The 23,718-nt window shown below is 48.3% G+C and overlaps 1 protein-coding gene across 1 annotated transcript in view; it reads right to left on the minus strand.

Annotated features, from left to right (window-relative positions):
* The window catches only part of TMEM244 (transmembrane protein 244), a 54,342-nt gene that overhangs the window by 15,658 nt on the left and 14,966 nt on the right, over positions 1 to 23,718 (minus strand). The gene's annotated exons all lie outside the window — the stretch shown is intronic.

Here is a 23,718-nt window from a genome sequence, read left to right on the forward strand (position 1 = left end):
GGGTGCCTCAGGGCACTTGCAGGGGTGCCTCGGGTTGGTGAAAGAGAACCAATTAAAATTATTTATGGTAAATGTAATAGGTAAAAGCAGTGCTGGTGGCTGCCAGTCATAAAATATATGGACAAACAGAAGCGAATCTCTCTTAATATATATATATATATATATATATATATATACACATATATATACTGTATATATACATATATATATATATATATATATATATATATTTAATATAATACATTAAGGTGTAAACAGCAAAATATTGAATAAAAATATGTAAAAGTGAGTGAATTTTTTTTTTAAGTGGTTAAAACAAAATCTTTGTGTGGTTCTGTTCCTGCAGTTATCAGTTATGTCTGTGTAGTAGCATATGTGATAATCAGATGATTATTTTTCACTCATTGTATCACAAATATTGTAAACTGAAGATATAATCTAAAAAATCTAAGGTTTATTTGGAACAACAATATATTAGATTATATCAATACAGTGTTTGGGCTTGCGTATAGTTAGCATACAATTATGAGTAAAAACAAGTGGTAGTGCCAAGTAATACTAGATTATTAATATCGTCACATACTGTGTAACTTGTTTGTATCGCTTACTATAGTATACTGTACTATAGTTACTATATTGTAACCTACATTCTGTCATGCAAATATAACTCAAACAATGCATCTTTTATAATGCAGATTGTAATGGTCTGTTTGATGATTATCGTCATGTTTAGGTATCATCATCCATCTGAGTGGTTGGTTAAATAAGCATAGTATCATATGATGATATATTATATATATATTTTTCTGCTGCGGGGTACACTGGGCTCCACAAGTCTGGACAATGGGGTGTAGAGTAGGATCTTGATCCGAGGCACCAACAGGCTCAAAGCTTTGACTGTTCCCAGAATGCACAGCGCCGCCTCCTATATCACCCCGCCTCCCAGCACAGGAGCTCAGTTTGTCAGTTGGTGCTGCAGTAAGCAGGCACTTAACAGAGGGGCTGCTTGGAGCAGCCCTGAGAAAAGCTTTTTATGAGGTAAAAAGTGAAGACTTCAAGGGCAGCTGCGGTGGTAAATGTCTTGTGACATTCACTGCTGCAGCTCCAGCTCTCCCCAGCGGCGCTGTACACTCCCGAGCCCTGGTTGCCGGGTACCTACAGCGGAGGCTCAGTTTTTCTTCATGTTAGACACACACGGCTGGGGCTCTCCAGGATCGCGTGGCCGCGCTTCGGGAGGTGGTAATTGGGTCCCGCTCGCTGGACCCGGTCTTTATCGCGATCTGGCGCGGTCAGTGGGAGGCGGGCCGCGCGCGCTGGCGGTGGACACTGTGGATACACTAGATCACCAGGGCATGGGCGCAGGTCAGGTTTTCTCTTAAAACCGATTTTAATATCGCCCACAGTACCCGGTGGTTTTGCCAGCAAGGGGGATAAGGCTTAGACCTGAAGCCCCTCCCCCAGCCCCAGGGCGCCATTTCCAGCAAGTGTTCCCGCCCTGGAACTGCATCTCTGTCTTTTCCTCACTCCCTGTCAGTGTCTGCGGCGCCATTACTCCTCAGCTCACTGTTCCTGGGACTGCTTGGGCAAATCCTCCTATGTAAAGCCGCCTGGTTGTCAGCGCTGTGCCTTTACATGACACTTAAGTATTCTACCTGCCTTTTTAGTCAGTGTTAGTAAGAAAGAGTGCATTTAGTCAGGGGTTTATAGTACAATTACCCTGTGATATACATCCAGTTTCTTACTGTGTAGTGTTATATCTATTGACTATATAGCTGTGTAAGCTAGTCCAGTGCAGTATTATTGTCTGTAATAACTTCTGCATTGTACAAACTGTGACTATTTGTGTGTGCATTGATAGCTGAGTGGTGTCCATCTCGTGTCTTTCACTCAACTTGCTATCCCTATATTCTATAACCTGAGGGGGCTTGGTGTGTCAGGTGTTATTTAATATAGGATTTTCACAAATATATACTGTATTACGTATTTTTCTCTGTGATTTAGTCACCATATCTCTCCTTTATCTCTGCTGGTGCTGACTACACTGCGCAGGGGTTTGGGTTTAGGGATATAGTGCTGCTAATAATTGTACTGTGTTTCCTCATACTGCAAGTTATATCATGTCTGCTTCTGAGGGTAACGGTTCTGGGGCGGAACACACTGCTGGTGTTGCTGAAGCCACAGGCACATATGGGGAGAATATAGCAGCTGTGGGCTCTGGTTCTGGGGGCTCCTTGCCCCCCAGTGGGACTGTGGCAACGGAGGCACATACTGACCCGCCGTGGGCCACTTTTTCCACGCTTCTGCATACGCTAGTTCATAAACTAACACCCCCTATGGAACCCCCAATGCCGGTACGATTTATCTGCTCAATTAAAGAAGTTGAACCAGTCCGTGACTACTAAAAAGTCTGACCAACGCTCGCCTAAGTCCAAGAGGTCCTCTAAGCGAGCATTCGTCTTCTCAAAATCCACTGCTGTCACTGACACCTCGCCTGATGAAGACAGCACGTACACTGACCCCACAGGTTCTGACTCAGATACGGCTGATGGGGAGGGTAGTTCACATGTGGATGTTCCTGATCTTTTGAAGGCTATTAAATTAATTCTGCAGATTACGGATGATCCCGAGCCATCCGTTCCTCCTAAGAAACCAGATAGGTTCAAGCGTCAGAAGGTGATTAAACAAGTTTTACCTCACTCTGACCACCTAGTGGATATACGTCAGGAACCCTGGCAAAGCCCGGGTACGAAGTTTGTGCCTCAAAAGAAGATGCTGGCTCGCTATCCCCTCGCGCCAGAGCTGTCTAGGAATTGGGAAACGCCTCCTCCAGTAGACTCACATGTGGCTAGGACGGTGGTTTCCTCAGCTCTACCTGTCACTACCATCACGTCTCTAAAAGAGCCTACGGATAAACGTGTCGAGGGTTGTCTAAAAGTGATTTACACCCTCACGGGTGCTGCACAAAGGCCTACTGTTGCAGCTACATGGGCGGCAGAGGCTATTGAAGCATGGTCCTTGGAGTTAGAAGCTGAAATCTCCTCTGACCATGCTAGACAATGCTTGTCATATATTGTCACAGCTTCTCGCTATAATAAAGATGCGGCTTCTGATGCCGGTATCCTAGCAGCCAAGGCCTCTACTACGTCCGTCCTGGCTCGCCGAATATTGTGGCTGAGATCCTGGTCTGTGGATCTGGACTCTAGAAAAACCCTGGAGGTACTCCCTTTCAAGGGGGATATTCTGTTTGGGGAGGACTTAAATGAGATAGTAGCTGACTTGGCTACTGCCAAAACTGCCTGTCTGCCTAATACAGCTCCTTCTGTGTCGAAGACCAAAGGCACGTCCTTTCGCCCCTTTCGTCCTTCAGGTAAAGCAAAAGGTCAGGCATACCATAAGCAGGCCCGCACTTCCAAACCTGGTAAGCCGAAGCCCAAAAGAGCCTGGGCTGCCCGTCAGCCAGCAGCCAAGACCGATAAGCCTGCCACATGACGGGGCGGGCCTCCCCCTGGGGGATCCCAGGGTGGGGGGCCGGCTACTAGGGTATACCCACTTCCGATGCCTGGGTACGGGAAGTCGTCACTCGAGGTTACGCCATAGCCTTCAAAAACCGACCCCCAAATCGATTTTGCCAGACAGATGTCCCGTCGGACCAAACAAAGGCAAACACTCTGCATTCCGTGGTACAGACCCTCCTGGATACAAGAGTCGTAGTACAGGTGCCTCTTGCTCAAAGAGGCCGGGGGGTACTATTCTCCGCTGTTTCTAGTCCCGAAACCGAATGGGTCCTCCCGGCCCATTCTCAACCTCAAGGCACTGAACAAGTTTGTGAAGGTTTCCAAGTTTCATATGGAAACCCTTCGCTCTATAGTTCTGGCCTTGGAACCTGCGGACTACGTGTTCTCCCTGGACATACAGGATGCTTACCTGCATATTCCTATAGCAGTGTCACATCAACAATACCTGTGGTAGGGGCGTGGCTTGGCTATGGAGGAGAGCAGTCGCAGCTTCTAAGAGCTCCTGCTTGTCTAACATCTTTCCGGCCCTCCTTGCTGCTCAAGCCCGCTCCTTCTCCCTGTCCTGTCCCCTCAAGCCCTTTCATGACCCCCCCTGCTTGTTACTGACCTGACCCGCAGAATCGGGGAGCGCCGTGGAGGCTCCCGCGGATTGCGGCCTGGTCCCCACGCCGAAGCCGGGGCCTCGATTTTAGAGCTGGCCCGCCGGCATCCGGACTCGCTGTACCTCCACCCTCCAGTCCACCGGACGTCCCCTAGGCACATCTAGCCGGCCTTACCGGGCTTGGATACACCCGTGGTGCCCTAAAGCCGCCGGACCCCAGATCGGAGGACCGCCGTGAGGGCGGCCGAGACGGTGCCTCATCGCCGGAGCTGTGACGCTCCCACCTGCTTGTTACGCCACGGGACGGACCGCTGTGAAGAGGAGAGCGTCTACGGCTTCTCTTACACGGGGAGCAACCCCACAGCCGCCGGCTCCACAGCAGGTACCTTACTCCCGTTGCCGGAGGGAGCCCTCCCGCATGCGACCCCCATCATCCTCCGTGGCCCTGCTGGCCCTACAGATAACGGGCTGCCTCCATTTTGCAGCACTCTCTCTCCACCTGCATATCGACGGTAGAGCACCGGATGACCGCCATAAAGGCAGTTTGGAAAGCCTCTGTTGCCGGTATTTCCTTTTCTTTTTACCTCCTCCCGGCTGGGCCACAAACCGAACCTGGTTGAAGGGTCTGTGCTCACTTTGACACCCGGCTGCCCCATACTTCCACCACCTGTCTGCGTAGGGGAAGCCTAGTTGTCACCCCATCTATCCTGCCTCAACAACACACTGCAGGGCGGCCAATGACCCTATCCTGCTGACCCCCTGGCCATATCTGCCTTTATCAGCCAGCCAGCTAACCTCTTTTGTTGGCCTGTTACGTCATACCCTACATTGCCTTCACTCCCAGCTGGGAAAACCTCACACCACTCTCACCTCCCGAGAGACGTGACCAAAATGGGGATGCCTTAAATACATATGCCTTGTAAGTGAGACCTGTTATATCCTTTATTACCCGAGCTCTTTGTGCCGCAAATCTTGCCCTCATAAACTATCCCTGCATGGAAAAGTTTCTGATACCTCTGCCCGTAATGTCCACAGGCGCTACTCAGCATACTCAAAAGGGTACTCCCTGTGGTGATTCATCTGACTCTGACCATTCGACCACACGTTCATTATCTCAGCGCTCTCGCAAATCACGGCCCCTTGTGAAACAACCCAAGATGAAGCACAAGGACTTGCTAGCGGTCTTAGGACCACTTCTCGATGAAAAGCTGGCGGGCATTAAGGAAGCTATAGAGTCCTCCTCGACTCTACTTGGACAACACTCCACCCGCCTGGACGAAGTGGAGCAGAGGATATCAACCTTGGAGGATGACTTGGAAGAGGCGCAACGCTCCCTACAGGCCAAACACTACGAGGTCTCTGCCCTCTCGGAAAAGCTAGATGACCTCGAAAATCGCAGCAGACGTATTAACTTGAGAGTCATCGGCATCCCAGAGTCGATAAAAGGTCTTGAGCTCCTGGACCTCCTTTCATCAGACATCCCAAAACAACTCTCTATGGACCTGAAGAGACTCCCCCTTATCATCGAAAGAGCCCATAGATTGGGGCCTGAGCGCAGAAATCCTTCTGGACGCCCTTGACCAGTCATAATGAGGATTCTAAATTATGCGGACAAATCACGACTCCTTGACCACTACCACAAGGCAGGCAGCCTCTCAATCAATGGTGATCGCCTCCTCATCTTTCAGGACTTTTCCGCGCCAGTAGCTGCAAGACGCAAAGAGTTCGCTCCTATCTGTAAACACCTATTTGAGGCAAAGATCAGATTCTCTCTGCTCTACCCGGCTCGCCTTAGGGTCTTCGAGGATGGCAAGCCGCGGATCTTCCATGATCCTGGAGAGGCCGGGCGGCATTTCTCTATTACCGACACATGAATGATGCCTGATCCTGTCTGCTGGTAACCCTCCATTACCCGAGTCTGCTCTTGGGTCTCACTTGCGAACTGCCTTGAGTGTAACTATTCCACACTCGAGACTTGTTTTGTTTTTCTTGTCTTGTTATTTTCTGTTGTCTTTGTTTATGTTTATATGTTATGTTAGATTTACCTGCCTAGACCGGGGCCCCTGCCCTCCAATGGGGAAACCCTCCCCCGCTCGCTGGGACGGGGTGGGACCCTGCTTTACCCTTCACTTTTTTCTGCTAATGTTTTGTCCGGTGGGGGTGGGCTGATATGTCCTCTGTCGCTCACCCACTTTCTCATGTAGACGGACTGCCAGATGATACATCACTCCGCATTGTCTCTTGGAACGTAGAGGGCCTAAATCATCCGGTTAAATGAAAGAAGGTGGTGTCCCACCTGAAACGTATGTCCCCCCATGTCGTCTTCCTTCAGGAGACACACTGGTTGGACGACCCTAGACATACCCTACGCGCCCCGTGGATAGGAGATTGTATATCGTCCCCGTCTCATTCCAAATCTAGGGGGGTGGCGATACTATTACATACCAATCTACAATACTCTGTACTGAGAAAACTTTGTGATCCTGGGGGTAGATTCTTACTATTAGATCTCATGGTCAATGATACTGTTTATACCCTTCTCAATCTCTATGCACCCAATGTCTCACCTGATTCTTTTTTTGCAGATCTACTAACGACCCTCCTCAGCTGGGGTGGTACAAACCTAATTATCGGTGGGGACTTCAATTTGGTAGCTGACCCTTCCATGGATAGATCCGGGGTAAGTGCCTCCTCTAACACACCCCACGCTATGCTACTTTCCTCTTTCTGCACAGAATTGGATCTATTGGATCCCTGGTGCATCCTTCATCCCACCCTAAAAGACTTTACTTTCTATTCCCATCCTCATTCCTCCCACTCTAGAATTGACTACATTTTTACTTCCACTGGCATTCTCCCCAAGGTTACTCACACTTCTATCGAGAACATCATAATCTCTCTCCGCATCCAATTAACTCTACCCCCACGTAGTACTCCCAGGTGGCGCTTCCCCGCCTATCTCCGCCACTCCACTGACTTCCTTTTACATTTAAAACAATCCTGGCTTAATTACAACGTAGATAACAGTGATCAGTGCTCGGATTCGACAATATTCTGGGGTGCAGCAAAGGCCGTCCTCCGGGGTCACGTAATGTCTTATACTCATTCCAAAAGGAAGAAGTTTACTTCCCAATTACAGATCCTGAGTGCCACTCTTACCTCAGCGTATCAGAAATATACCCAGCATGATACCCCCGCACACAAAGAGGCCTATCTCTCTGCCAAAATCATCTACGATTCATTTCTTACAGAGCGAGCCCAACTATCCTACGACTACCAACGGAACAGATTTCATAGATGGGGTAATAAATCGGGCAAATTACTGACCAACCTAATCAAGGGCCCTAAATCCCGCACGTGGGTGAATGCAATCCATAGCTCCGGCATATTGACTACTGATCCCGAAAATATTTGCACCGAATTTAGAAATTTCTACCAGTCTCTATATACCAAAAGTCCTGATGATCCAGAGGCTAACCACTGCTTTCTGGAGAAAGCCTCCCTCCCGATATTGACCCAGGAGGAGAGGGACTCCCTAGAATCCCCGCTTACGGTTGAGGAGGTGCTTGATGTTATTAAAACCCTACCAAATAACAAAAGCCCTGGTCCAGATGGTTTTGGTGCGGAGTTCTATAAAATGCTTAGTGACGAGTTGGCCCCTACCCTAACATTTCTTTACAACTACATTCTCACCTCTAGACACACTCCAATTAGATTTAACGAAGCCACCATTATAGTTTTAACAAAACCTGGTAAGGATCCCTCCTTACCCGGCTCATATAGACCGATTTCTTTGCTCAACCAGGATTTCAAAATTCTCACAAAGCTTATGCCAACAGACTACAGCCTTGCCTTTCACGTATTATATCGCCTGCGCAGTTGGGATTCATTAAAATTAGACAATCTGTTCAGGGCATCAGAGCTGCCCTAGCAGCCATTACCTACTCACGCACTCACAATCTCACGGATAACATATTGGTAAACCTCGATGCGGAAAAAGCTTTCGATAAGATTGCTTGGCCCCACTTGACTAGAGTTTTACTACATCAACAATTTGGCGAAAAATTCCGTGGCCTCATCGACTCCCTTTATGATCACCCTACTGCGCACGTGGTAGTCAACAACATTCCCTCGGCCCCCTTCATCCTTGGGAGGGGAACTAGGCAGGGGTGCCCTCTCTCACCTCTCCTTTTCGACCTAGCTCTAGAACCTTTTTTACGGTATATCCTAAATTTATCTACCTTTAAGGGTATCAGGATAGGCAACAGAGAGATTAAATTGATGGCATTTGCGGACGATGTCCTTCTCCTCACTTCCAATCCGAGACACTCAATTCCGGCATTGCAGGATGCTATTGAGTGTTTCTCCTCTTTTGCTGGCTTCTCAGTCAATTAAGATAAATCAGAGGCGTTAGCCATATTTCCTCAAGTCACCATGGGCTGGGATGCTCCTTTTCCATTCCGATGGGCTCCTACACATATTACATATCTTGGGATTCTTCTTCCCTCTGACCCCACCAGTCTCTATTCTGACAACATACGTCCTATTCTTATCAAAATTCAGACTGAACTACTGCTTTGGCAAACATTACCCCTCAATTTATTGGGACGATGCAACCTGGTTAAAATGGCTAGCTTTCCCAAACTGCTCTATGTCCTCCAGATGGTTCCGTTAATGATCTCGAAATCTGACTTGTCTTCCCTTAAATCGTCTATCTCCAAATTTATTTGGGCCAATAAACGTCCCAGGATAAGTTTTTTCAAATTGTCTCAGACAGTACAGAGGGGAGGTGTGAACCTGCCGGACATAGAGCAGTACAATAGAGCATGTCTTTTACGCTTCGCTATGGACTGGATTAGAGGTACTTCAGTCTTTACCGACTGGATGTTTGACTCCCAACTCTGTGCCCCTCTATCCTTACACTTTCTTCTCCATGCAACTAAATCTGAACTCCTGTCCTCGCACATCGATAACCCACTTTTGACTTCCACCATAATAGCATGGCGGCTGACTAGAAAATCACTGCAGCTACAATACACTCACTCATTATTTTTACCTTTGGTCGGTAATCTGCAGTTTCAGAATGGTAAAGCCTCTTATCCCTTCACCACATGGCGCGAGGCTGGAATTGTACAGATTGCCGTCCTCCTGGGCCCAGGGAGGAAGATACTCTCCTTCGCTGATATACTAGCTAAATTTAATATAAACCCTCAACACATATTCTTCTTCTCCCAGGCCTCGCACTACACACAATTGGTCCTCTCACACTTACATCCGTCAGACTTTATTAACTCCCTTGACACGCTCTTGCGCTCTGGGACGTATTCCATCTCATCTATTTACGCCCGCATACGTGTAGAACTTATACCCACCTCTGACCTACCCCAGATTCAGAGATGGCCCTCCCAAATTCCTGCTATGTCCCCTGACGATGTCATGGATAGTTTTACAACCTCTTTAAAAATAATTCCAGCCAGTTTATACCAGGAAATGACCTATAAGATTTTATATAGAGCCTATATCTCTCCAAAGAGGAGTCATTTGATGGGTTTATCTGACTCGGCAAGATGCATGAAGTGCTCTGCACCAATAGCTGATTTGATGCACTGCTTTTGGTACTGCCCTCATATTCAGGCTTTTTGGGCCGAGCTGAGGACTTATGGTGCCTCCGAGTTGGGCTTACGCTTTCAATGCACTGCCTCTTGGGCTCTTTTTGGACATATCCGTGACCAAACTGATCTCCCTTCCCAGGATGCGAAACCGGTGGTAATCCTCTCTGCGGTAGGCAGAAAAGCTATACTTCAGCAGTGGATCCATGACACCCCCCTCCCCCCCCCCCCCCCCCCCCACACACACACACACACTACACACACTACCCCTGGTGACCTCTAGGCTTCTTTTCCTGTTCACAATGGACTGGTTGGAAACATCCCCCAATAAGGAAATATTGACTCCTGCTCTATTTCAATGCTGGGGTCGATTCATACATAAGTCACCCACCATAACAAAGTTGGCTATTCCGCAGAGTTTCTCCTGCACTACATGGTATGGCCTTCAACTTCTGACTGACACCCCTCCGGTCTCCCTCCCATAACCGCCTAACTCCATCTACCCACCCATCACAGCTGTATACACCCCTCTTCTCTTCTTCTCTTCTTCTACTTTCTGGTTCTCCGTCAACTTCATACTTTCTCTGGCTCTGATGATGTCTCCATGGATGGGTCAGCGGTCCCTTAACCTGGGCAGGTACTATTTTATTTTGTTTTATTTTACTTTATTTTATTGTATCTCAGTTAATATTTCTCTGTTTGTTTATAGTTTTTGGGTTTCTGTGTTCCCCGACAGGGAGGACGCATTTAAATGTTATGCTGTTGATGTTTTTGTTTCTATTTTTATTTTTACACCAAATTTGTGATTATCTATGTTGCAGAATAGCTCTTCCACAACTTTTATAATTCTGTTGTCTATAATTTTGGTCTGTTATGTGAGAAAATGGAAAATGTGAGGTTTTATATGGGGCTCCATCATATTTGTATATGGCAAATTTGTAATACAATTGGGATTGGTGCATTATTTGGACCCACTGTTACGTCCTGCTATTCCTGCCTGTATTTTGTGAACCTCAATAAAATATATATTGAAAACAATTCCTGAGGTTCGCTATTGGCAACCTCCATTACCAGTTTCGGGCGGTACCTTTTAGTTTAACAACGGCTCCGTGAGTCTTCACCAAAGTTATGGCGGTGATGACGGTGGTACTCCGCCATCAAGGGGTCAGGATACTGCCGTATCTGGACGACTTGTTAATCCTGGCAAATTCCCCAGATCTTCTCCTGCGTCATCTGGATATGACGGTCCGGTTTCTACAAGCCCACGGGTGGCTCATCAACTGGAAGAAATCCTCCCTGGTCCCTGCTCAGAGCATGGTGCATCTGGGAGCGCTGTTGGACACTCACAACCAGAGGTTGTTCTTGTCTCAGGAGAAAGTCCTGAAACTTCTGGACAAGATTCGTTGCTTCCTTTCTCGTCCGCAAGTGTCGATACATTCGGCAATGCAGGTGCTGGGCCTCATGGTATCAGCATTCGACATGGTGGAGTATGCTCAATTCCATTCTCGCCCGCTCCAGAAGCTGATTCTAGCCAAGTGGGATGGCCTGCCTCACCGGATCAGGTCTCAAATGATCTCTTTGACTCCGGAGGTCCGTCTGTCACTGCTCTGGTGGCTCCAGGACCGACAATTGTGCAGAGGCCGTTCCTTCTGGATATCCAACTGGGTCCTGTTGACGACAGATGCCAGTCTAAGAGGTTGGGGCGCGGTGCTGGAGCAGCACTCCTTGCAGGGTCGGTGGACCAAGGAGGAATCTCTCCTCTCGATCAACATTCTGGAATTGCGGGCGGTCTTCAATGCGTTGAACCTAGCCCAGCAGTTGATTCAGAACCGTCCTGTTCAACTACAGTCGGACAACGCCACCACAGTGGCTTACATAAATCATCAAGGCGGCACTCGAAGCCGTTTGGCAATGAAGGAAGCCTCACGGATTCTACGTTGGGCAGAACGCCATCTACCGGCAATATGGGCAATATTCATTCCGGGAGTCCTGAATTGGGAAGCGGACTTTCTCAGTCGTCAGGACATGCATGCCGGCGAGTGGGGCCTCCATCCAGAAGTGTTTCAACTCCTCGTGGAAAGGTGGGGTCTTCCAGATGTGGATGTGATGGCGTCTCGACACAATCACAAGGTTCCGGTCTTCGGAGCAAGGACAAGGGATCCTCAAGCAGCATTCGTGGATGCGCTGTCAGTGCCGTGGAGGTTTCGGCTGCCGTACGTGTTCCCTCCGGTGTCACTCCTGCCCAGGGTAATTCGGAAGTTCAAGCAAGAAAAAGGAAATCTGCTTCTCATAGCTCCGGCGTGGCCCAGATGGCACTGGTTCTCAGACCTGGAAGGCCTATCGTCAGAGCGTCCACTTCTACTTCCACAACGCCCAGACCTCCTCGTTCAGGGCCCCTGTGTCTACCAGGACCTAGCCCGGCTGTCTTTGACGGCGTGGCTCTTGAAGCTTCCGTCTTAAGAGCTAAGGGTTTTTCTGAAGAGGTCATTAAAACTATGTTGCGGGCCCGGAAACTGGCCTCTGCTCGGATTTACCATCTGGTCTGGCATTCTTACTTTGTTTGGTGCGCATATAACCATTATGACGCTTCCAAGTTTAGTACAGCCAAACTTTTGGCTTTTCTACAGCAGGGCCTAGATTTAGGCCTGCGTCTGGCCTCCCTCAAGGTTCATATTTCTGCCTTGTCGGTGTGGTTTCAGAGAAAAATTGCGACTTTACCTGATGTTCATACTTTCACTCAGGGTGTATTGCGTATCCAACCTCCCTATGTCCCGCCTGTGGCTCCTTGGGACTTGTCGGTGGTTTTGGAGGCGTTGCAGGAGCCTCCATTTGAACCTCTTGGTTCAGCTGACCTTAAGTGGCTTTCCCTTAAGGTGGTGTTCTTGCTGGCTATTGCCTCTGCTAGAAGAGTGTCGGATTTGGGTGCCTTGTCTTGTAGTTCCCCATATCTGATTTTTCACCGTGACCAGGCGGTTCTTAGGTCTCGTCCCGGATATTTACCTAAGGTGGTTTCTTCGTTCCACCTTAATCAGGAGATTGTGGTTCCAGCTTTTGTCTCTCCTGATTTGTCTCCCAAAGAGCGGTCTTTGGATGTGGTATGGGCTCTCCGTATCTATGTGAAGAGAACTGCTTCTATTCGAAAGTCTGATTCTCTCTTTGTTTTGTTTGGATTTCACAAACGTGGCTGGCCTGCTCACAAGCAGACTCTGGCCAGGTGGATTAGAATGGTGATTGCGCATGCTTATGCGAAGGCTGGTCTGTCAGCTCCTGTTCATATTATGGCCCATTCTACTCGGTCTGTTGGACCTTCTTGGGCGGCCCAACGTGGTGCGACTCTTGATCAATTGTGCAAGCGGCTACGTGGTCCTCCGGGAACACGTTCATAAGGTTCTATGCCTTTGATACTGCCGCTTCCCAGGATGCTTCCTTTGTACGCTGGGTTCTTGTGCCCGCTACAGTGCGTCCCCTCCCATAAGGAACTGATTTAGGACATCCCCATTGTCCAGACTTGTGGAGCCCAGTGTACCCCGCAGCAGAAAACGAGTTTTATGGTAAGAACTTACCCTTGTTAAAACACTTTCTGCGAGGTACACTGGGCTCCACAAGGCGCCCACCCTGACGCACTTAGCATCTTTGGGTTGATATGGCATTAGCCGCTGACACTTCTCTTGTCGTGAGAGTGTGGTGTATGTGGCTACTAACCGTTGTCGTCTCTTTTCCTGCTACTGTATTGGGCTGGTTAACTAAACTAAGCTCCTGTGCTGGGAGGCGGGGTGATATAGGAGGCGGCGCTGTGCATTCTGGGAACAGTCAAAGTTTTGAGCCTGTTGGTGCTTCGGATCAAGATCCTACTCTACACCCCATTGTCCAGACTTGTGGAGCCCAGTGTACCTCGCCGAAAGAGTTTTAACAAGGGTAAGTTCTTACCATAAAACTCGTTATTTATTTTTTATATATTTATTTTTTCAGAGAAGGACAAAACATAGGGTCTGTATCTGACTCAATGCCTACTGTTGGCGGAGTTCAATAATTTTTTGCCGCAAGTGCGCAAAAACTCTTACAGCGCATGCATTAAAGAGAGTGTAGGCTACGCACAAAGGCACAGTTTTGATTGAAACGCAGAGTTTCAGAAGTATCTTGGAAAAGTGCTGGACATTCCTGGGCAATGACTGGGAGGTGGCTAAACAGAAGCTCAGAGATGATCTGTATTATTGGCGTGTTATGGGAGTGTCGCGGACATGTCACTGAAGTGTTTCTGTACTCAGACGCTCCATCCTTCACTTTGGAGGCCATACTCTCGTATATGGAAAATCTGCACCTGCCACAAGGGTGGTGTAACCGATAGTGGTGCCTAAAGACACAGCAGGCAGTATTACAGTGTGTATGGCTGCTAAAAGGGGCATCTCAGTTCTCAGTCTTTGTAGCAACATTTGAATAAAGTCAGACATGGGAAACTGCATCCACCTCTGAATCAGGCACATAATATGCACTTTAGTGACAAAACAGATATTTTCTCATTATGTTGATATGGGTGTTGGTAAAGCAATAGAGAGGTGCATCCCATATGCGAGTGGTCCTAAGTATCTGAATGTCATAATCATCCCTTTACAAAATAAACCATTATGGGCCGTGCAACTTGTCCCTTTCCTGATCCCACTGCCAATGAGAGGTCACTAGTGTACAGTACACTCTCCATAGGAATGAATGATCCCGAGCATGCAAACTGACCTATCACTGCTGCTGCTCCATTCATTCCTATGGAGAGTGTCCGCAAGTGGATGATCATTATCTGCAGGGGACAAGTTGTGTCATCCATAAGGGTTTAATTTTTTGCAAATTATCTGGGATGATAAAAGCCATGGTGGGGTGGGCAGGCTTAAGTGGGCCAGGAGGCGTGCCACAGACACGCTAAGATTGACGGGTATGCATGGGTGGAGGTGGAGCTATATAGAAGACTGTGAATTCCCGGACACTACCTGTCCAGGATGAACAAGCCTCTGGACTCCAGACAGATCTTGCCATTTCTTTACTGTCAGGAGGAATCCAGGATGGATAGTAACCCAACATATGAGGGATCTTGCTCAGTGACATAGCATCATCCACATGCAGCAACATTTTGGGGTAGATTTACTAAGCTTCCAAAACAGAAAAGTGGTGGTGTTGCTCATAGCAACCAATCAGACCAATCAGATTCTAGATATCATTTCTCTATTGCATTCTAGAATATGATAGGTAGAATCTGATTAGCTGCTATGGGAAACACCGCCACTTGTTTTAGAAGCTTTAGTAAATTTACCTCTTTGGGGTATATTCAATTAAAGTCGGATCCATTCTGACATGTATTTGTCGGAATGGATCAGACAACCCCTCAATCTCATCTTAATTCGACTTTTTCAAGTTGAATTGAGATGGGACGCAGAGGAGGACAAGGGGGGCGAGCCGTGGGGAGACTAGTGGGGGACAGCTGGCGGGCATACAGGGGAGATCAGCGTTACAGTAGTGCTGCAGCAGGATGTCACCCAGCCACCAGACTTCACGGCAGTGTCCACCCGGCTCCAGCAAGCGTGCTGGAGCTGGGTGGAAGCTGCCGTGAGGTCGGGTGGCTGAGTGACATCCTGCTGCAGCGCTACTGTAACGCTGATCTCCCCTATATGCCCGCCAGCTGTCCCCCACTAGTCTCCCCACAGCTCTCCCCCCTCTCCTCCTCTGGGTCCGCATCTCAGTCCAACATCTTTTGATGTCGGACTGAGATGGTCGAAAAGGGGGCCCCATGTTCGACACAAGCACGTGGATTGGCAGCTATACCGCCGATCCACGTGCTTTTCGACAAGTCGAATTCATCGACTTGTCGAAAAATTTAGGGATATATTGAATAGGTTGAATCAAGATTCGACCTTAAAAAGTCGAAAACTGCCGTCTTTTCGACAGACGGCAGTTTTCGACTTCAATTGAATATACCCCTTTGTCTCTATTATATTATGCTATTTTTTTTCTTTTTGTTTCTTTTTTAAGCTCATCTTTAAAAAAGAAAAAAGAAAAAAGACTAGTCTAAAGTTTAACCCAACTATATAGGAAGGTTCTCACTGGCAATATCAGGGGAGTTGCAGAGAGAGCCAACAGTCCAGTCACCAGCATTTTGCTGATGCTAGCAGATATTGAATTGAATGTGTGTTGATAGTGTTGAATGTGTGCGAGCCAAAGGAAGAGCTTTGCTGTATCTCGCTGGTCAACTCAGCCAGCGCCGCAACTACATGTGTACCAGGTGTGCCTGGCACACAGCGCAGTTGCCCTGAGGGCGCAATGGCCAGCGGCTTGTATTGAGTCAAATTCACTCATTACAAGCCACCTCTGCTGTGTGCGCCGCGCTGGAGAAAAGCCGGAGGCAGAGGAGGAGAGCAGCAGCTCCGGAGGAAGCAGAGGAGGAGGAAGGAGGGGGACTGGAGCCGCAGCAGCGCTATGTAATTGGTAGTGGCGCCGCTGCAGCAGTCCCCTCTCCTTCCGCATTAGCTGCCCGGCGCTGCTGTGAATGCTGGGATGCGCTTCCCTCATCCCAGCATTCACAGCGGCGGTGGGTAGCCAATTCGGAAGGAGAGGGGACTGATGCAGCGGCGCCTCTACCAATTACATAGCGCTGCTGCAGCTCCAGTGCCCCTCCCTCCTCCTCCTTCCCCCCTGCCCGGGATCTGATCATCTGCCAGCACCGAAGAGCCTGACTGCCAGTGCGGAGAGATGGTAAGTATCATCTATCTGTCTGTCTGTATCTCTCTCTCTATCTCTCTATTCTGTCTGCTGCAATGTGTAAAAAGGGGAACGCTGTCTGCCGTAATGTGTAAAAAGGGGATGCTGTCTGCCGTAATATGTAAAAAGGGGGACGCTGTCTGCCGTAATGTGTAAAAAGGGGGACGCTGTCTGCCGTAATGTGTAAAAAGAAGGACGCTGTCTGCCGTAATGTGTAAAAAGAAGGACGCTGTCTGCCGTAATGTGTAAAAAGGGGGACGCTGTCTGCCGTAATGTGTAAAAAGGGGGAGCTGTCTGCCGTAATGTGTAAAAAGGGGGGACGCTGTCTGCCATAATGTGTAAAAAGGGGGGCTCTTTCTGCCGTTATGTGTAAAAAGGGGGACGGTGTCAGCTGTAATGTGTAAATAGGGGGACGCTGTCTGCCGTAATGTGTAAATAGGGGGACGCTGTCTGCCGTAATGTGTAAAAAGGGGGACGTTGTCTGCCGTAATGTGTAAAAAAGGGGACTGTCTGCCATAATGTGTAAAAGGGGCTCTACCTAGTGTAGTGGTGCTACTGTGCAGCGTAATTTGAATAATGGAGACTACTGTGCACCGTAGTATGAATTGGTATTATTTTGTGGCCACGCCCCTTCCCCATGAAGCCACGCCCCGATATAACTTGCATACGCGGGGCGCCAATGCCGTTTCTTGCACATAACGCTAAAATGCCTAATTACGGCACTGAACTCAGCCCTCTGTCATGCACCCCAGACACCCATCCTCCTTATCTCTGTGCCTGATGATTGGCGAGTGAATGAACTGATCATTCATCATTTCTTTCTGTCAGTGAATATGTATTTGTTTGTTGGGGAATCCATGGTCATGAGTGATCTGGGGAAAAAAGTAGGGGGCATGTTCAGGGAGAATACATTTTTGGGGTTAACATAAACTTGTAAAGAGTCAAATAATAGGGAAACAAGAGACATTGGCCCTCATTCCGAGTTGATCGCTCGCTAGCTACTTTTTGCAGCTATGCAAACGCATAGTCACCGCCCACGTGGGAGTGTATTTTCACTTTTCAAGTGTGCGAATACATGTGCAGCCGAGCGGGACGAAAACGTTTTTTGCAGTTTCTGAGTAGGTGTAAACTTACTCAGCCCTTGCGATCACTTCAGCCTGTCCGGTCCCGGAATTGACGTCAGACACCCGCCCTGCAAACACCTAGACACGCCTGCGTTTTCCCTACCTCTCCCAGAAAATGGTCAGTTGACATCCATAAACGCCCTCTTTCTGTCAATCTCCTTGCGAACGGCTGTGCATATGGAATCATCGCTAGAAGCATTGCACAGCAACGATGCTGTTTGTACCCATATGACGCGCCTGCGCATTGCGGTGCATACGCATATGCAGTAGTAACCTGATCGCTGCGCTGCGAAAATCGTCAGCGTGCGATCAACTCGGAATGACCCCCATTGTTAATACATACGTACTACACTCCCATCTTGATCCCCTGCCATCTTTGTGGTTGAGATGCCTATTAGGAGTGACCCCTGCTGTGCTGCGTGGTGGCCGGGATAACCATCAAACAGCTGAATTCTGGTGTGCAGTGTCGTGATCACACTGACACTAATCAGAAAGGTGGGTTCCACTCAGCAGCTGCTGTCCTATTGGCTGCCTGTCCTTTTTTTAAAAAGACCTGAAAATGCTTTAACGTGCTGCCAGTTATAGATTCTGTTCTAGTCCCTATAACCTGCTTTTTTTTCGTTATTTGTCTCAACTATTCTACAGTTGATCCGGAAAGGGACCTGGTCTCAGGTGAGAGGGGCGTAGTCTCGGCCAAAGGAGCATGGTCTCGTGGCATGGACCCATTTTTTGGCATTTTGAGGGCGTGCTCAGCACTGCCCGAGCAGCTGGGCAGCCCCCTGCTCACTTTCATGCGCTGCGCACGGCATTGGCGTTTCTACCATGGGTGCAATGTGTGCGGTGCACACGGGCCCCTGGGTCCAGGGGGGCCCACACTGCACCCATGTTGTTTATACTTACCTTTCCGGAGTCCCGCAACTGGCGTTACAGCCGCTGCACTTGCTGCAAGAATCTAACCAAATATGGCCGCCGCGCATACGCAGTTAAAAAAATTTCTCCGGACTATGGCGGACGCGATGTTTCCAGAGACCTGCGCATGCGCAGTAGACTCATTCTCGATGCCAGAGACTACTGCGCTGTGGAGAGGAGGGGGCCCACCTGGAGTCTGCACACGGGCCCCCTCCTCTCTTAAAACGCCCCAGGCGCACGGCATCTATTCAGAGATCACTCGCTGCTTTGCAGAGCAGCAGGAGATCAAAGGATCCCCCAATTGCCCCCTGCCCTCAGGACACTTCTGCCCACGGGTGGGATTATTTTAGCCTCCACTTATTAAATGACAAGTTGCACTTGCAGACAATACATCCCTCCCAATGAATAATCGTGCACTTGGAAGAGTTTACAAAGCATAATTTGGTAAATGAAGACATGTAAGTTTTAAGGTACATTTCCCTGAAAAGTTCAATTATGGATTAAATGATTAGCGACAGTTATGTGGAGGTTTTTATAAATGGGTTTTAGATCTTGCAGATGAGATCGAAAAAGCACTTTTTACAAACCTGTATTAACCACTTAACTTATTTCCCCCAAAACCGCTCAGAAATTGTTGTGTTTCTTTTAAACTATAATAATTTGTAAAAAGTACTTTGATAGATATATTTAAATATTATATTTAAAAACTATATACCTGGGGATGTTTTGCACCCACCCCCCAACCCTGTGTCCTTAGGCCCCCATTGTAATTTTACTTCCCAACCACCCCATCACAAATATTCATCCTAGTGGCATAAGATCCCCTGAAATGTCACTACACTCCCTGGTGTAACAGATCCAACACCTCCATCCCCCCCCATCCACCCCTTCCCACACACACACCAGGAAATCATTTTTACATGGCACCCGAAACCCCCCTAGTACTGATAGCATGCCCCTCTTAAACAGAATAACCCCCCCCCCCCCCCCAGCCGGTATAGCCCCGCCCCACACTTAGGCCCTCATTCCGAGTTGATCGCTCGCTAGCTGTTTTTAGCAGCAGTGCAAACGCTAAGCCGCCGCCCTCTGGGAGTGTATCTTAGCTTAGTAGAAGTGCGAACTAAAGGATCACAGTGCTGCTACAAAAAAAGATTGTGCAGTTTCTGAGCAGCTCGAAACTTACTCCTAGCTAGCGATCACTTCAGACTGTTTAGTTCCTGTTTTGACGTCACAAACACGCCCTGCGTTCGGCCAGCCACTCCCCCGTTTCCCCAGCCACTGCTGCGTTTTTATCGGGCATGCCTGCGTTTTTACACAGACTCCCCGAAACCGTCCAGTTACCACCCAGAAACACCCACTGCCCATCAATCACTCACCGATCAGCAGTGCGATAGAAAAGCGTCGCTAGACCTTGTGTGAAACTGCATAGTTTTGTGTGAAAGTACATCACGCATGCGCACTGCGCACCATATGCGTGTGTAGAAATGCCACTTTTTCACCTAATCGCCGCGCTGTGACCGAAAGCAGCTAGCGAACAACTCGGAATGACCCCCTTATTGCAAAGACAGCGAGCGGAACACTTGCAAGGCATTCTGCGGCACGATTTTTAGAAGTGATATCAGCACTTGTAGGGATGCCAGTACCAGTGCCGTAACTACGCGTGTGCCAGGTGTGCCTGGCACACAGCGCAGTCGCACTGAGGGCGCAGCGGGCAGCCAGTGGCAAACACAGGATTTCTAGAGGGGGGTTTCCAAATGCAATTCACAACCTCCCACTCTGCTGAACATTGGAGCAAGTGCGGGAGTCTGGGGGAGCGGTAGAAGAACCTAGTAACGACTTTAAACATTGGTCTTTTTATACACTGGACACTGTATGCAATACAGTATTTATATTTAACACTATAGATGGTCTATAGTACAGGCTGTATAAAACATACTTAAATAATATAAATAAGATATAAGATAAGTGGTCAGGAAAAGGTTACGCATACCATAATAAATAAATACACAAACATAATAGAACCAGTATTGCACTTTCTAAGAACACATTCTTCCACCTTGTAAACGCTGATTTACATACAGGACTAAAAGCAATACTTTAAAAAGACATTTCATACACTTTAAATTAAGCCGCTGTGGCCGCTATACTTAATCCACAATCTACGTACTTATTACACCATTAGCGTACAGAGTCCCGTACCGTGTACGGAATTTGCGTACAAATGCCGCGCTGGCTGTACAAAGTACACACAGCGCGTACACACCCAAAGTTACACAGTGAACCCTTAACAGATGCATGCGATAGTAATACGCTTTAAACCTTAGCAGGGAAAGGAAAACACGACACCAGATTTGTATTTAAACTGCTGGGTTCTGACACCACAGCATATTATTACTGAAAGGGGTTACAACCACAAAGCAATACAATACAATAGAATAATGGCTACAGTCAATGGTACATACTTGTTTGAATTTCGCCGCGCTACCCAGTCTGGTCCTCGGTCATCTAGATAGATGAGAGAGAGAGAGACCAGGCCTGCAGCTGGCTCCTTTTATATAATCTTCCAAAACTTAACACAATGGATACTGTAATCTCTTTGTCCATTGGACACAGGGATTGTCATTTACAGTACAGGAGAGGTCATAGGTTGGTTTGAATAGGTGGGCGATGTCTGTTCAAGATGCACTTGTGGGTGGTCTCCTCTGGGTTCCCGCCGCATACCTAATGTACAGTAAATACAGTTTATATCTATATTCTGCTCCTGCACATAACTATTTGCAGGAACATGCGATCTTCTGCAAACCAACACCGGAATATTACCCTTAAAATACCCTACAGCTGGATACCAAACACCACCTTATAACCTTGTTCTGTCCCCTCCTATCCTGTAAAGATGAATCCCTTTGTTCTGATACCATTTAAACTGTTGTAACTTGCTGGTGTGATGCAGGGAGACTATGTGTACATTGTGCACTATTTGGATTAAATATGTAATGTGTTTTGATAGCTTTTCCATGCGTCCACAAACCCTACCGTAAATACTCATACCACGCGCTAATGCGCAGGACCGCGGGAGCGACCATACGCAAATTGCGAATATGCGCACGCACGGCAGAACAAGTACACGCACGGAGGCCATCTGTGTGTAGTTTATACGTGATGTGTGTACTGCAATATTTTTCGACTTCGACAACCTCATGGTAATGCTCCTGTCTCTTCTTCCTGGCAGCTGCTCTCTGGTCCAGTGCACTTATTCAGGAATCCACACACAGCAAACTTGGTAGAAGAAGCTGCTACCACTAGGCACGTGCAGCAGCTCTGCTCTGTCCCTTACACTGCATGATGTGGCGGCAGTTCTAGTAATGGGTGTAGTACGGTTTGTCGGCGGCCGGGTTCCCGGTGCCCAGCATACTGGCGCCGGGATCCCAACTGCCAGCATGCCGACAGCGGGGTGAGTGCAAATGAGCCCCTTGTGATACACGCGCCACACTATTTATTCTCCCTCCAGGGGGGTTCGTGGACCCCCAAGAGGGAGAATAGATGTCGGTATGCTGGGTGTCCGGATTCCAGTGCCGGTGTACTGTGCGCCGGGATCCCAACAGCCGGTATACTGAATACCACCCCTAGTAAAAGTATATATTATTACTATTGTCATCATTTGAGCCACTTGCTACTTGCTAATTTGACTCATTACAAGCCGTCTGTGCCGGAGGAGGAGAGGGAGCAGCAGAGAAGGAGGAGGGAGGAGGGAGCCGCAGCAGCGCTATGTAATTGGTAGCACTGCAGCTGCAGCAGTCCCTCTCCTTCCGCATTGGCTGGCCCGGTGCTGCTGTGAATGCTGGGATGCGCTTCCCTCATCCAAGCATTCACAGCGGCGGCGGCCAGCCAATGCTGAAGGAGAGGTACAGCTGCATGCGGCGCCACCGGTAATTACAGTGCGCTGCTGCGGCTCCCTCCTCCCCATCCATCCTCCTTCTCCCCTGCCACCCGGAGCTGCCAGCACCGAGGAGCCTGACTACCTGAGAGATGGTAAGTATCATCTATTCTATTCTATCTGTCTGTCTGTCTATCGGTCTGTCTACCTAATGTGTAAAAGGGGGACTCTGTCTGCCGTAATGTGTAAAAAAGGGGGCGCTGTCTGCCTTAATGTGTAAAAAGGGGTCTGCCGTAATGTGTAAAAATGGGGAAGCTGTCTGCCGTAATGTGTAAAAAGGGGGCGCTGTCTGCCTTAATGTGTAAAAAGGGGTCTGCCGTAATGTGTAAAAATGGGGAAGCTGTCTGCCGTAATGTGTAAAAAGGGGGCGCTGTCTGTCATAATGTGTAAAAAAGGACGGTGTCTGCCGTATTGTGTAAAAAGGGGGACGCAGTCTGCTGTAATGTGTAAAAAGGGGAAGCTGTCTGCCGTAATGTGTAAAAAGGGGGACTATCTGCCGTAATGTGTAAAAAGGGGGACTATCTGCTGTAATGTGTAAAAAGGGGGACGCTGTCTGCCGTAATGTGTAAAAAGGGGACGCTGTTTGCCATAATGTGTAAACGGGGGACTGGCTGCTGTAATGTGTAAAAGGGGGCACTGTCTGCCGTAATGTTTTAAAAGGGGATGCTGTCTGCCATAATGTGTAAAAAGGAGAATCTGTCTGCCGTAATGTGTAAGAGGGGCTGTATCTGGTGTAGTGGCGCTACTGTGCAGCGTAATTTGAATAATGGAGACTACTATAATATGTAATGTGAATTGTTATTATTTTGTTGCCACACCCCTTCCCAATGAAGCCTCGTCCCTATATTTTTTGCACGCGCCTACGTTGCGCACTTCCCCTTTTTTACATAGAGGAAGGGGGGGCACCGATGCCTTATCTTCCACACTGCGCTAAAATGTCTAGTTACGGCACTGGCCAGTACACATTATGCCACACAGTGCCTCCTATTCACAATGGGCCTGATTCAGATCCTGATACATTCGGCACATTGGTCACAAAGTACTTTTTGGTACTTTTCACATGTGCAGGATACACTATGGCTGCAGACATCAAGAGACTGACAGTCTGCAGATGTATGGGGGCAGAGAGGGAGCAACGATGGCAGCCATTTCACAAAATGGAGCTGACGTTTTGTTGGAGTGCCGAGAAAAGAATATCCAAAAATAAAAAATAAAAAACCTTTAAAAAAATTGTATTGACCATGGGGGAATGACCGGTGGCTGGGATGCCGGCTGTTAATATACCGAC

This window comes from Pseudophryne corroboree, chromosome 2 (genome assembly GCF_028390025.1).
Source record: "Pseudophryne corroboree isolate aPseCor3 chromosome 2, aPseCor3.hap2, whole genome shotgun sequence".
In the NCBI taxonomy this organism is placed as follows: domain Eukaryota; kingdom Metazoa; phylum Chordata; class Amphibia; order Anura; family Myobatrachidae; genus Pseudophryne; species Pseudophryne corroboree.